This window comes from Lepisma saccharinum, chromosome 21, assembly GCF_977018435.1.
Source record: "Lepisma saccharinum chromosome 21, izLepSacc3.1, whole genome shotgun sequence".
NCBI classification, from domain to species: Eukaryota; Metazoa; Arthropoda; class Insecta; order Zygentoma; family Lepismatidae; genus Lepisma; species Lepisma saccharinum.
The window spans coordinates 26900005-26912247 of NC_139249.1; positions in this window are offsets into that span (position 1 = coordinate 26900005).

Sequence of the window (12243 nt, forward strand, 5' to 3'; positions counted from 1 at the left end):
TTTCAGTAGGGAGAAATATTTATAGAATTAAGCACTCAAACATGATTTCTGGCACTGTATATACTGTTTCTGCTGGTGACTGCTTATATATTGAGGTCCCGGGATCATATGACAAGCTTATACCTTTTTTTATAGAATTAAGAATCAGATATTCAATAATAAATAACCACTAAAACAAAAATGCCTAATGATATATTTGGCCATACAAGGCATGAAGATCACAGTGATGAGATTCTGATGCTTGATGTCAGAGTCAAGAAATTAAGAAGTGATTTACAAGCTTTACAAACCACACTCAATGCCAGTCTTCAACTAGAAATTACAAATTTACAATCACAATGCATGGACCCTCTTCTTAAAATTGATTCTGAACTCAAATTATTGCTTCAGAAATATACTGACCTGGCAACATTGGATAATTTTCAAAGTTTAGAAGAAGCTGTAGCAGCTCTTCAAGCCAAATTTAAGACCCAGGCCACCAACTCTGAGCAATTGAAACAGCAATTGGAAGAGCAGATAAATAATGTCCAGACACAGCTCCAAACAATTGTCAAAAGCATAAAATCACAAGATTTTGATCTAGTGATTTCCACTCTAAAGGAACAGATTCAATCACTCTAAATACCTAATCTGGACCCTCTGAACAATGCCATAGCCGAGGTTAAAGAAAAAATTGAGACACTTGAAAATTTTATGAACAACTTGCCATCTTCTGATGCTTTGAGTGCAATAACTCGGAGTGTTGCCAACATTAAGCTGCAACTTGAAACATATGAAGATTTTGGAAAAATTCAAAGTACCATAACCCATCTTGAGGGTACAATAGCAGCAGTGCAAAGTGATTTGACAAATGTACAAGAATCTCTAGAATCCCGCCTGCCTGGTATTGTAGACACACTTGTCAGTGTCCAGCAACAGATCACAAAGCTTGAAAACCTCAACACTGAATCTGAACTATCTCATTTTCATCACTTGATCGATGATATCCAAACAAAATTTGAAATTTTACAACAATCAACACCCACTCAGGCAGATATAGCCCTGCTCCAAAATGCTATGCAAAATGTGGCTGATGCTTCTGAATTAAATAATGTGAAATTGGCACTTGAATCTTTGCAAAATACTGTAACAAATCTGCCTACATCACAGGAACTTAAAAATATTAAGAGAGCAGTGAATCGCATATTGAAATCAGAAGATATCAAGAATATCCAGACAGAGATCAAACAACTTACTCAGACAGTGGCCACTCTACCAACTAATCAACATATTAATGAACTCCATGCCCTGTTTGAGGATATCAGAAGACAGGTCCATGATCTTACTGATCAAAATTCAAAATTGGCAGTTATTGAAAATTTGCAACAAATTGTAGCTAATATCAAGCAACAGCTAGGGACCATGGAATCGAATCAAGCAAATGCTCTGTCTGTTTTTGCCACCCAGCTTCAAGAGATTGTGCAACAATACAAGAAACTTATTGTGGACATAAAAATCAAGCCAGGCCATGATGATGTTGTTAGGACCATCAATGAGCACCTTGAATCTGTAACAAGCAGATTGCTTACAACAGAAAAAGAAATAACCGGCATAATTGAGAATCCAAAACATACAGTAATTCTTGAATTGTACAGCATCCCCAACAAAGAATATGATTCACCATTTACACAAGGTGGCAAAATATATATGCTGTCCCCTGCTCAATTTTATTACCAGTTTTTTGTTGGGGGCACACTGAGACCAATCAAGATCAAATATTGGCTTCAACCACAGGCACACCACTACCCCACCTTATCAATAACAAATGCTGACAACAAACCAAAAATCACCAGTCTAGAGTTAGAGGATTTTACAGATCCCAATACATTAGAAACATCTTATGCTGAAGATGATGGCTCTCTGGAATTTCATATACAAATAGGAGACAAATTATATTTAGAAAATCCTGTAGTATCAGCTGCTGAACACCCCATAGTTGCAATATTCTTGTTTTCATATTATGTCTAGACAAATTATTGTTGATGAATTACACAGACAAGCCAGACATAATTATAAGAGACTGCCAGTAGTTACAAAAGGCATAGATGATTTATGGCAGAGCGACTTGATTGAGATGGCAAGTGGACAGCTGAAAAACTTAGACAAAATCAACAAGGGCTACAAGTATCTACTCACTGTAATAGACACATTTTCAAAATTTGCCTGGGCTGTGCCACTCAAATCCAAGACTGGAAAATATGTTACAGAAGCCTTCAGGACAATCATCAATCAGAGTGGAAGATCACCGCGCTATTTGCAAACAAATAATGGCAAAGAATTTTATAATTCTGTGTTCCAACAATTTATTAAAAGCCAGTCAATACAACATTATTCGAGTTACAGTGATCTCAAGGCCTCAATTGTAGAGAGATTCAACAAAACTCTAAAAAATCTTATGTATAAACAATTTACACTTCAAGGTAATTATAAATGGTTTAATATTCTTCCAGAACTTCTACATAAATATAACAACTCGGTCCATTCCACAATCAACATGAAACCCTCTGAAGTAACTTCATCTGATGAGCAAGAATTGATCAGGACTGTTTATTATCCTAGATACCAGCCAACAACAAGAAAAGCCAAATACAAGGTGGGTGATCAAGTAAGAATCAGCAAATATAAGCACTTATTCAAAAGAGGCTTTACAAGAAACTGGAGCACTGAATTATTTACAGTGGTTCAAGTTAAACCTGGGACCCTTAACACATATATAATAAAAGACCACCGAGGAGAAATTCTCAAAGGCAGATTCTATGAAGAAGAACTCAGCAAAATTAACAGCCTGACACATATCTCATAGAAAAAATCATCCGCAGAAAAGGCAACAAGTTATTTGTCAAATGGCTAGGACTTCCAGAACACAGCTGGATCGATGCAGACAAAGTGATAATATGAGCACCTGGGATGTTATAAAAAGGCTGCCAGAACCTGAACAGCAGATTAAGAGAAATGACAAGTTGCGGCCTGATAATATTAGATGTCTTATTGTTGGGCCATCAGCTTGTGGTAAAACTACACTAATGATTGATAATTTTTTATTGGCACCCAACTTGTTAGACTGGAAAAACAGGCACTTGTATGTTTTCTCTAAGAGCTTGGAACAATTAAAATATCAGCAGCTGATGAAGCTATATGATGGATTGGATATAGCCACTTTTGAATCAGATGTTAAGCCACTTCATGAATGTCTCGATAATTCTGTTGTTGTGTTTGATGACATTATACTGGATAATCAAAACAAGGTTAGAAATTTTTTTACACAGGGGCGACACAAAAACATTGATTGTTTCTACCTGGCACAGAATTTTTCTAAAATTCCCAAGCAGCTGATCCGAGACAACAGCAATTTTATATGTGTGTTTCATCAAGATCATACCAACCTCAAACACATACATGATGAATATGTAGGTGGGGACTTGAGCTACAATGATTTTTCCAAGTTTTGCAGTAGGTGCTGGAACCAGGACAGTTATGGGTTTGTCAGAATTGATATGACAAGAAAACCCAATAGTGGCAAATACAGAAATAAAATCAACAATTTTCTAGACATTGAAACATATATAAATAACCATGAAAAGGCCAATCATTGATGATCTTAAATTAAGAGATTATCTTGTAAAAAGATTTAAGGGATGGAAATCACAGAACCGAGGAATTTATGAACAACACAAACAAACAGAACAGCCTATTATTGATGCTATTAGTGAATTAGGTAAAAATATCAAAACTGTTACAGAGCAAAATCAAAATTTGATCACAGAGCTTGTACCTGTAGCTGCAAGGAACATATTAGATTATCCAATCACCCCACTTTCTAGTATTCATACACCTAGTCCTATTGCTCCTCGAAGAATTGAAGCTACTCTGGATCCTATTGAATTGGGTCTTCTTGCTCAAAAATATTTAAGCACACCTAAAGACAACAAAGATGAGGTCTTTGGCTTATATGCTGACACAGAGCGTGATGGTAGCATCATACATAGAATTGGCAATTTCAGAGTAACATTTATGGGAGATGATCTCATTGTATATTCAGAATCTCATCTTGGAGAAAAAGGTGGTTTTGTTAAATATCCCAGCACACCTGGGTTGTGGGAAATGATGACTAGGAAGAGACCTGGCAGCTATACAGATCAAGATTATGAGCATTACAAAGAAATATTAATCAAATCAGATGCTCTATACCAGAACAATGATCCCACACAAAAAAGAGTCAAGTCTAGCAGTGGAGCAAAATACAACAACTTAATCAAGCCCATATGGTCACAAATTAAGACAGGTAGTGGAATCAAACAATACAACACCCTGCCTAAAGAATTTGTGTGGGTTGATGATGTCAGGAAACTTGTAGATAGGTTATTGGTGATAGCTGGGGAGGAAAATGCTGGCAACCACAATTTTTACAATGAAAAGGTTGGAATTATGGACATGATAAGCACAAAATTGTCTAATTTTATAGTGAATGACACTAAGGGGATTGGATATCTTATAAAAATTATTAATACTCTACCACCTAAATTTTTGAATATTTCTGAGGGCCGGGGGTTGGTTAATGACATTATAAACAAGCTGCCATTTGAACTACATATTCCAGGCTATCAGTATTGTGGTCCAGGTACAAAATTGGACCATAGATTAAACAGAGGTGATCCTGGTGTTAATCCCCTAGATGCTGCTTGTAGAGACCATGACATAGCATACAACACACATTCTGATCTTGACAAGAGACATGTTGCAGACAAAAAATTAGAAGAGGCTGCATTTGGTAGATTTGTAAGCAAAGATGCTTCTTTGAGTGAGAGAATAGCAGCATTGGGGACCACCATAGCTATGAACACCAAACAAAAACTGGGGTGGGGGCTGTGAATATATATATATAATAAACCTAGAATGAAGGCCAAGGGTGTTATGTATCAAATACCTTATGCAGGTCTTAAATCTCTTAAAACTATTGATAGTCTTTTAACCAAAAAGCAGCACAAGAAAAAAAATTCTTGTCTTGCAAATGGCCATGGTATGAAATTGTTGCTTAGCACCCCCCAATTAAAAAAATTACAGCAATCCAAAAAAAAAATCACATGTGGGGGGTTTCATATTTACTATCCCGGCCATCTTAGCAGCACTTGGGGCTGTTGGAAGCTTGGCTGGGGGATCAGCTGCCATAGCAAAAACAGTAATAGATGCCAAGAAGAATAGGGCAGAATTAGATGAATTGAAGCGCCATAACCTGGCCATGGAGAAACAAGGCAAAGGTGTTAAGAGAGCCATGAATAAGTTTAAAAAAAACAAGAGCCGCTTACAAACCAAGATATTGAAGCTTTAATCAAGCCACTGGGCATCAAAAATTTTAGAGGTGTGTACATGTCTGATTCTTTGCCAGAACAACCACTCAACAAAGAGTGTGGCATTGTTAATTTGGATAAGTACAAAAATCAGGGCACTCACTGGATTTGTTATCTTAAATATTTAAACAATGAGGCATTTGTGTTTGATTCATTTTGAGGTGTTCCACCTGAAAATTTAATAAAATATCTAAAATCAGCTAATCTTTATTACAATAATGCCCGTGTTCAAAATTTCAAAGATGTTAATTGTGGACATTTGTGTTTATCTGTTCTTAGATATATGTCTCAAATAAATAAACCATCAATTGAAAATTTTCAAAAAGCCTTGTGGTATTTAAAACATCATGGGGGTATTCCATCTCACCAGCCAAAATTCAATATTGAAACTCAAATTACATGATGATATAGTGTATCCGAAAACAATAGCTCTCAGAGCATTTTATGGCATGTACTTGATCCCTAATATTACACACCACAACAACAAAATTGCAGTAGGGGATCAAAAAATTGTCATCACTCCAGGGCAGTATAATCTGTCCACTCTAAATGCTCAATTACCCAGAGGTATAGTATTAACTCAAAATTCTGTCACTCACAGAGTAGAGATTGTATCTGCTACAGAAACAGTGGATCTGGGTACTATAGGAGAGCTGTTAGGCTATGAGAACAACACAAAACTTGAACCGGCCATCAAACACACTGCTATTAATATACCTAAATTTTTAGCCATAGAGACTCTGAATATTCACTGTAATGTGGCTGAGGGTATGATCACCAAATCAAATGGCATAGGCACTCACAAACAAACTGGCATCATTGCAACATTTAAACATAATTCTGAATTTATGGAGCCCATCATCTACACTCCATCCCCAACATTATATTTTCCTGTGTGCCATAATAGAATAGATAACATTGAATTGATGGTCACTAATGAAAAAGAAGAATTAGTTGATTTTGCTGGAGCCACAACAACTGCAATCATAGAGATTAATATTTAAATAAAAATACATACAAAAAAAATGGAAAATATTGAGAGTTATGAGCTACAATCATTCCCTCCAAACAGGAGGACATTTGCAAATTTAAATCAACCCAACACAGAGATTGAGGTTGATGTTGATGTAGGGGATGGCTTTATACACCCCCACAGAGCAGATCTATACATCAAATTTGATGTTGTAAAGCTCGATGGAACAGATTATCCGGCAAATTCAAATATAAGATTGGTAGATAATTTTGTGCCGCATCTGTTCTCTGAAATTGAGATCAGAAAGCATGGTGTTGTTATAAACAGAGTGGATTATCCCGGCATTACCTCCACAGCTTTGGCCACACTAAAATTATCCAAAACCGAAGCTTCTTACTACAAAATAGGTGGATTTGAGGCTGGTGATAAAATATTATCTAAAAGCCACACAGTATTGTTTCCTATGCGCCTGTTGCCTGGATTCTTCTCAGATTACAAAGATATTATGTGGAAGGGTGGTTTAAGAATCACATTTAGAAGAGCTGCCAATGATAATAATGCTTTGATGAGGTACAGCACATTAAACTCTACAGGGGAAGCTCTGCCCAATACCCTACCTGATGAAGGCAAATGCATTATTCAGACTATGGAGCTAAGAATCCCAGTTGTTGAATATGAAGCCAGTTATGCTCTTAAATACAAAGCAGATATAATAAAAAATCCACAGGTTCCTTTACTATTTTATACATATCAATGTGTACAGAAGCCTGCCGCTGGTACTTATTATGAGTTTGATGCTACAAATTCATTCTCCAGTATACAATATGACATGCCGGATTTTGTGGTAGTACTGTTTCAGACTGGAAGACACAATAATCAGGAAAAAAATTCAAATAGATTTGATAACTGCAACATCAAGAACATATATCTTAAAAATGGCAGAAATGAGGTATTTCCCAGAGAAAATTATAATTTAGACATGTCCAAGGATGATTTCCTTAAATTATATGAAGCATTTACAGCATACAAAAGGGTCACTACTGGCAATACTGACATGTATTACACACCAGATGAATTCAAAGCACAGAGACCCATGTTTGTCATCAACACTTCAAAAAGAAAACAAGTTGTGGTTAATGACAGGACAAACTTTAAAATTATCTGTGAATTCCACGATACACTCCCTGATGACACCATATGTAGTGTTATTCTCATAGGTGAAAAATCATATGTTTATGATGTAAGAAATGAGAGAGTCACAGAGCAATTCTAGAAGAATTACATTATCTTAATACTAGATATACAAGTTGAGCCTGGTGCCCAATTGAACTTAAACCGGAAGTAAATATGTGTGTGTTTGTGTGTGTGTGTGTGTTAATACGTTTGGCCTAGTTTTAAGTGTAGCCAAAAAAAAATATCAAGAAGGGCATATTTTTAACAAATTTATGGACAACAATCTCACAGAAGTGCCTTTTATAAGTGTAGGCAAATCAATCTGAGGGGGGTCATACTTTCACGGGAAATTCCCGAGGGCATTTTTACAAAAATCTTGGATTAGACAGGGTTCCACACTTGAGCAAAAAGCTCATATGGGCATGTTGAGCTTGTTTTAAGTGTAGGCAAATCTGCCTGAGGGGGGTTCATACTTTCTCGTCCTGGTTATATTGTATTTTATACTACTGTGAGACTCTAAGAAAACTACGGCGAGCCATCCAAAACAGGAGGCGAGGAATGATTTCTGGAGGAATTGTGCTTCTGCACGACAATGCCCGCCCTCACACTGCTGGTGCAACTCAAGAATTGCTGCATCAATTCGGATGGGAAATTTTTGATCATCCACCCTATAGTCCGTACCTTGCTCTTAGCGATTTCCACCTTCTTCCTAAGCTGAAAGAGTTTCTGGGCGGTAAACGTTTTGGAAGTGATGAAGAGTTGGAGAATGCAGTGACCACCTGGCTTAATGAACTGGCGGCAGAAGAGTATAACATGGGAATTCTGAAGCTCGTGCCCATATACGACAAATGTTTAAATGTAGGAGGTGATTATGTAGAGAAGTGAGGGAAGCTTCAGGTGTGTAACAGAATTGTTTTATTCCAATAAATATTGTGTTTTTCATTTTGTATAACCAAACGGTCTTTATTTTCTGGATGATCCTCGTACTTCTCTTGCAATGTGCGCGTCTCAGGACTTCACAGAACCAGAAGACTGTTATAGAGACATTCGCTTTTGATTAGATTTGCGATCATTCTTTCCAGTACAAAGTTTGGTCTTCATTATTGATTCATGTCGACAAGTACGGCAGGATGGATAATGCACTGTTGTGTCACCGTCTTGGTCACATCTTCCCTTTCAAGAGCTTTGTCTTGCAAATGTGAAACTGAAAGGCTCGATCTGAAAACGAAACAAACCTCTCTCGACTGTCTAAGCAATAAATACAAAAATTAATTAAAACAAACTCAACCCAGAGTTTTACACTTTACACAATACATATGTATAAACACATACAGACTTGGCATGTCTGACAAGGACGTATTTAGGGGGTGTGGGTCCGGACCCCCCCCGGAAAGACTTACCAAGAACTAAAATTAAATAATCAAAATATTATTGTTTAGCATTTGTTATACCGTTAATCGATGCTTATTTATTTCCGCTGAACTTATTGGAAGGCAAGGAATTTGGCTCATACAGCTTTGAAGGACAGTTCCAAAGTTTATGCACACTACTACTTGTGATAATATGCATAAAATATTAATCAGGAACTTTACTTTGCGTCAGTTGTAATAGGCAATTAAAAGAGATCACCGTACAACTTTTTTTGCCTATTACAATTGGATCTAACTAATTTTTTGTTATTCAATAAATATTCAATTCTTTATCGATTTGACATTAATTTCCTTGCAAAGGCAGTTGTTTTTATACAAATTTTGGCAATCTTAACACGTAAGATAGATAATGAATACTTGCTGTTATATATTTATTCTTTTGTCATATTTTTACCTATTCATGTACTAATAACAATACCTAATTAATTTTCATATTTAATTAATATTAATATAATATTTTTATTCCAATTATGTCATCATTATTATTATTATTGATACACTTGGTCGGACACCTCCCGAAATGTATTTCTAGATACGTGCCTGATGTCTGAATAAGTCATGCCGAAGCATTTTTTGATTAAGGTGAAATTCTCAAGGACCTTCGACTGTTATTTACTACTCACGAAACAGACAAGCCTCGGTTTCTAAAGAATGACTTCAGCGACGACACTTTAGAGAAAGATGGTGGACCAAGGCCCCCTCGAAGAAGCGACTCCACTCCTAGCTTGCATGGTGACCTCTTTCCTGTTTCTAGAAAAGATCTATGGTATCATTTAACATACATCCTGTATTAACTTTCCAACTTCTGGCGAAAGTCCAGCACCATCCTTTTAATTTGAAAACGGCTTGACGGAGGACGATGAAACTTCTGATATGGTTCATGGGGGCGGGGGACACCAGATGGGGTTAGTATGCATTACGGTGAAAGCCGCCATCTTGGAATTACCTCCAGATTGTTAAATGTGAAGGCGCGTCATTTAAGATGTGCGTTTTTTCAGAAATAAGAATATGCAGTATTTTCCCCTCTAACTTTATTTGGTGAGAATATTTGGTGGTGGACTTTCGTCTCACCCTGTAGCTATTCCCCTCTTTTTGTAGCGTCGCTACTGAGTAATCTTGGTCTTTCGTAAAATTCGCTCATATTTACTTTGTGATGAGCCGATTCTGGACATTTCCACCGCACTTGTTTTGTTACAGTCACTACTCCATCCCATCCAAAGTCAGTCACAAAAACCACCAACCTTAGTTCCTTCCGAGTGAAGTTTGACACGCTGCCCTAATGGCGCAAGGAGCCCCACCTTGATCCAGATGCTTCCGCGGGTGTTATTATTAGCCGGCGATCAGGAGCCGCAAATTGAAACTGAGGGGTTCGGGGGCACGCCCCCGGCTTAAGATCGCTGCGGTGGGCCTTGTTAAAGGCCGCAGATAACGGTTGGCAAAACACTCTTTAGAACAAACAAAGGAAGATCCTACCGGGGGGAGGGAGGGTTGAGTTAATCTGGGTAGGTTTCAATTTATGCTTTGGTCTAGTGTGCTATTCAAAAGGTGCGTAGCGTAAGCGCACACAGGAAATTTTTGAGGGGGCGGGATTCAACCACCTAAAGGCACATTTTAAATGGAAATATGGGACATGAAGGAATTAACCATATAGTTCTATTTGCTTCAGGCAAATCAAGTTCTGAAAGGGGAGAGTTTTAGCCGCATAGCCCCTCCCTCAAATCTCAACTATTCTTATTTCTGTGATAGCGTCGTTGTCTTGTAATCAAGAGGCCAGAGCATGAAATGTACAGTGGTTCGGAACCCACTTTAAACTGCAGACCCGGTCGCTTTTAGCCTATATGTGGGTAAAATGAACTTAAAAATTCAAATGCTCATACCTCAAGAATTCACCAAAGGTTCTGAGTTTTGAGTTCTGGTCCTGGGTGAGTGGCCGTTCATCAATTTTTATGTAATCTTCGTTCATCCCCATCGTTGCGATTAGCTAAAGCGGAAAGAAAAGCGCTCATAAGAAAAAAAAACTACAAGTAAACAGAATGACTTAACGCATGCATGATTTATTATTTTACTTAGGGAATGTAAGGAGATAATACAAGTCTCGTCTTAAAATTCGAGATGCGATTGAGACGAGAACGAGAAGAGTATATTTGAGATCTTCTCGTTGTTGCTTATACAGGGTGATTCAAAAGTCTCTTGAAATTTTAATCAAAAATAATTAATTGACAAAATTGACAGAACTACTGAAAAGTACTCCAGAGTAGAAGACGAACTCGGTACATTTCAATGTGGTGGCCATGTAGGTCTAAGCATAGCACCCACCTCTTTTGCATAGAGCGGAACACATGCTCCAACATAGCTGGCGTGACTTCCCCTCTTGCTGCAGCTATTCGCATATGTCAGTTGCTCTACGGTGTGGATTTTTACTTGGTTCATCCTACACCAATGTCTTGGTGAGGCACGGCCGATCCACCTCTCGGGGAAGGTGTCAGCGAGATAGTCTCGAACAATTCTGGCGAAATGGGGTGGTGCACGATCTTGCTGGAAAACAGCGGCGTCTATTATTCCATCCTGAACACCATATATTAGCGACATAAGGAAAAGGTGAAGATACTTTTGAATCTGCCTGTACGTATTATATTTTACTTCGAGACGCACGATATGAGACCTAGACTTGACGAACGAGATGGGTGTTCATGAATCGACAAGGAGATAGCCATTCACAAGAAGAAACTAGACCAAGAACAAGTTACCACAATGTGTCCTCACGTTTTGTCCCAAGTCTAGTCTCCTGTCTGCCTCGACACAATCTAGTCTCCGTGTTCGCTGGTCGCGGTTAATTCAAGAAGCAGAAAACCAACGTAAAATAGCCAAAGAAGACCTTCCAGCGTCTCATTCCATACCAAGCATGAGTGTCGCTGTCCACTTTATGCAAGGAGATTAATCGAGATTGAACCTACAGTTTGAACTTGTATCCAAGTCCCTACAATGTATTGTACTTTCAGTGGCAATCGAACCTCTGCTCGATAGATTACAAGCCAAAATCGTTAATATTTTAATAAATATACGTGTCTTTGTGCTCAGGAACCATGGTTACAATTTACCTTGAAAGTTTTTAAGAAAATCAAGCTAAATTTGATTGATTGATTGATTTTACTTTGCTTTCCTGCCACTTTTCGCTAATCGCAAAGATGAGGATGAATGGAAAGATGAAGATGAAATTGATGGGACGACAGCACAGGCCTCACAGAGAATTAATACGAAAGCATTTCCTTTAACATTTTTGGTA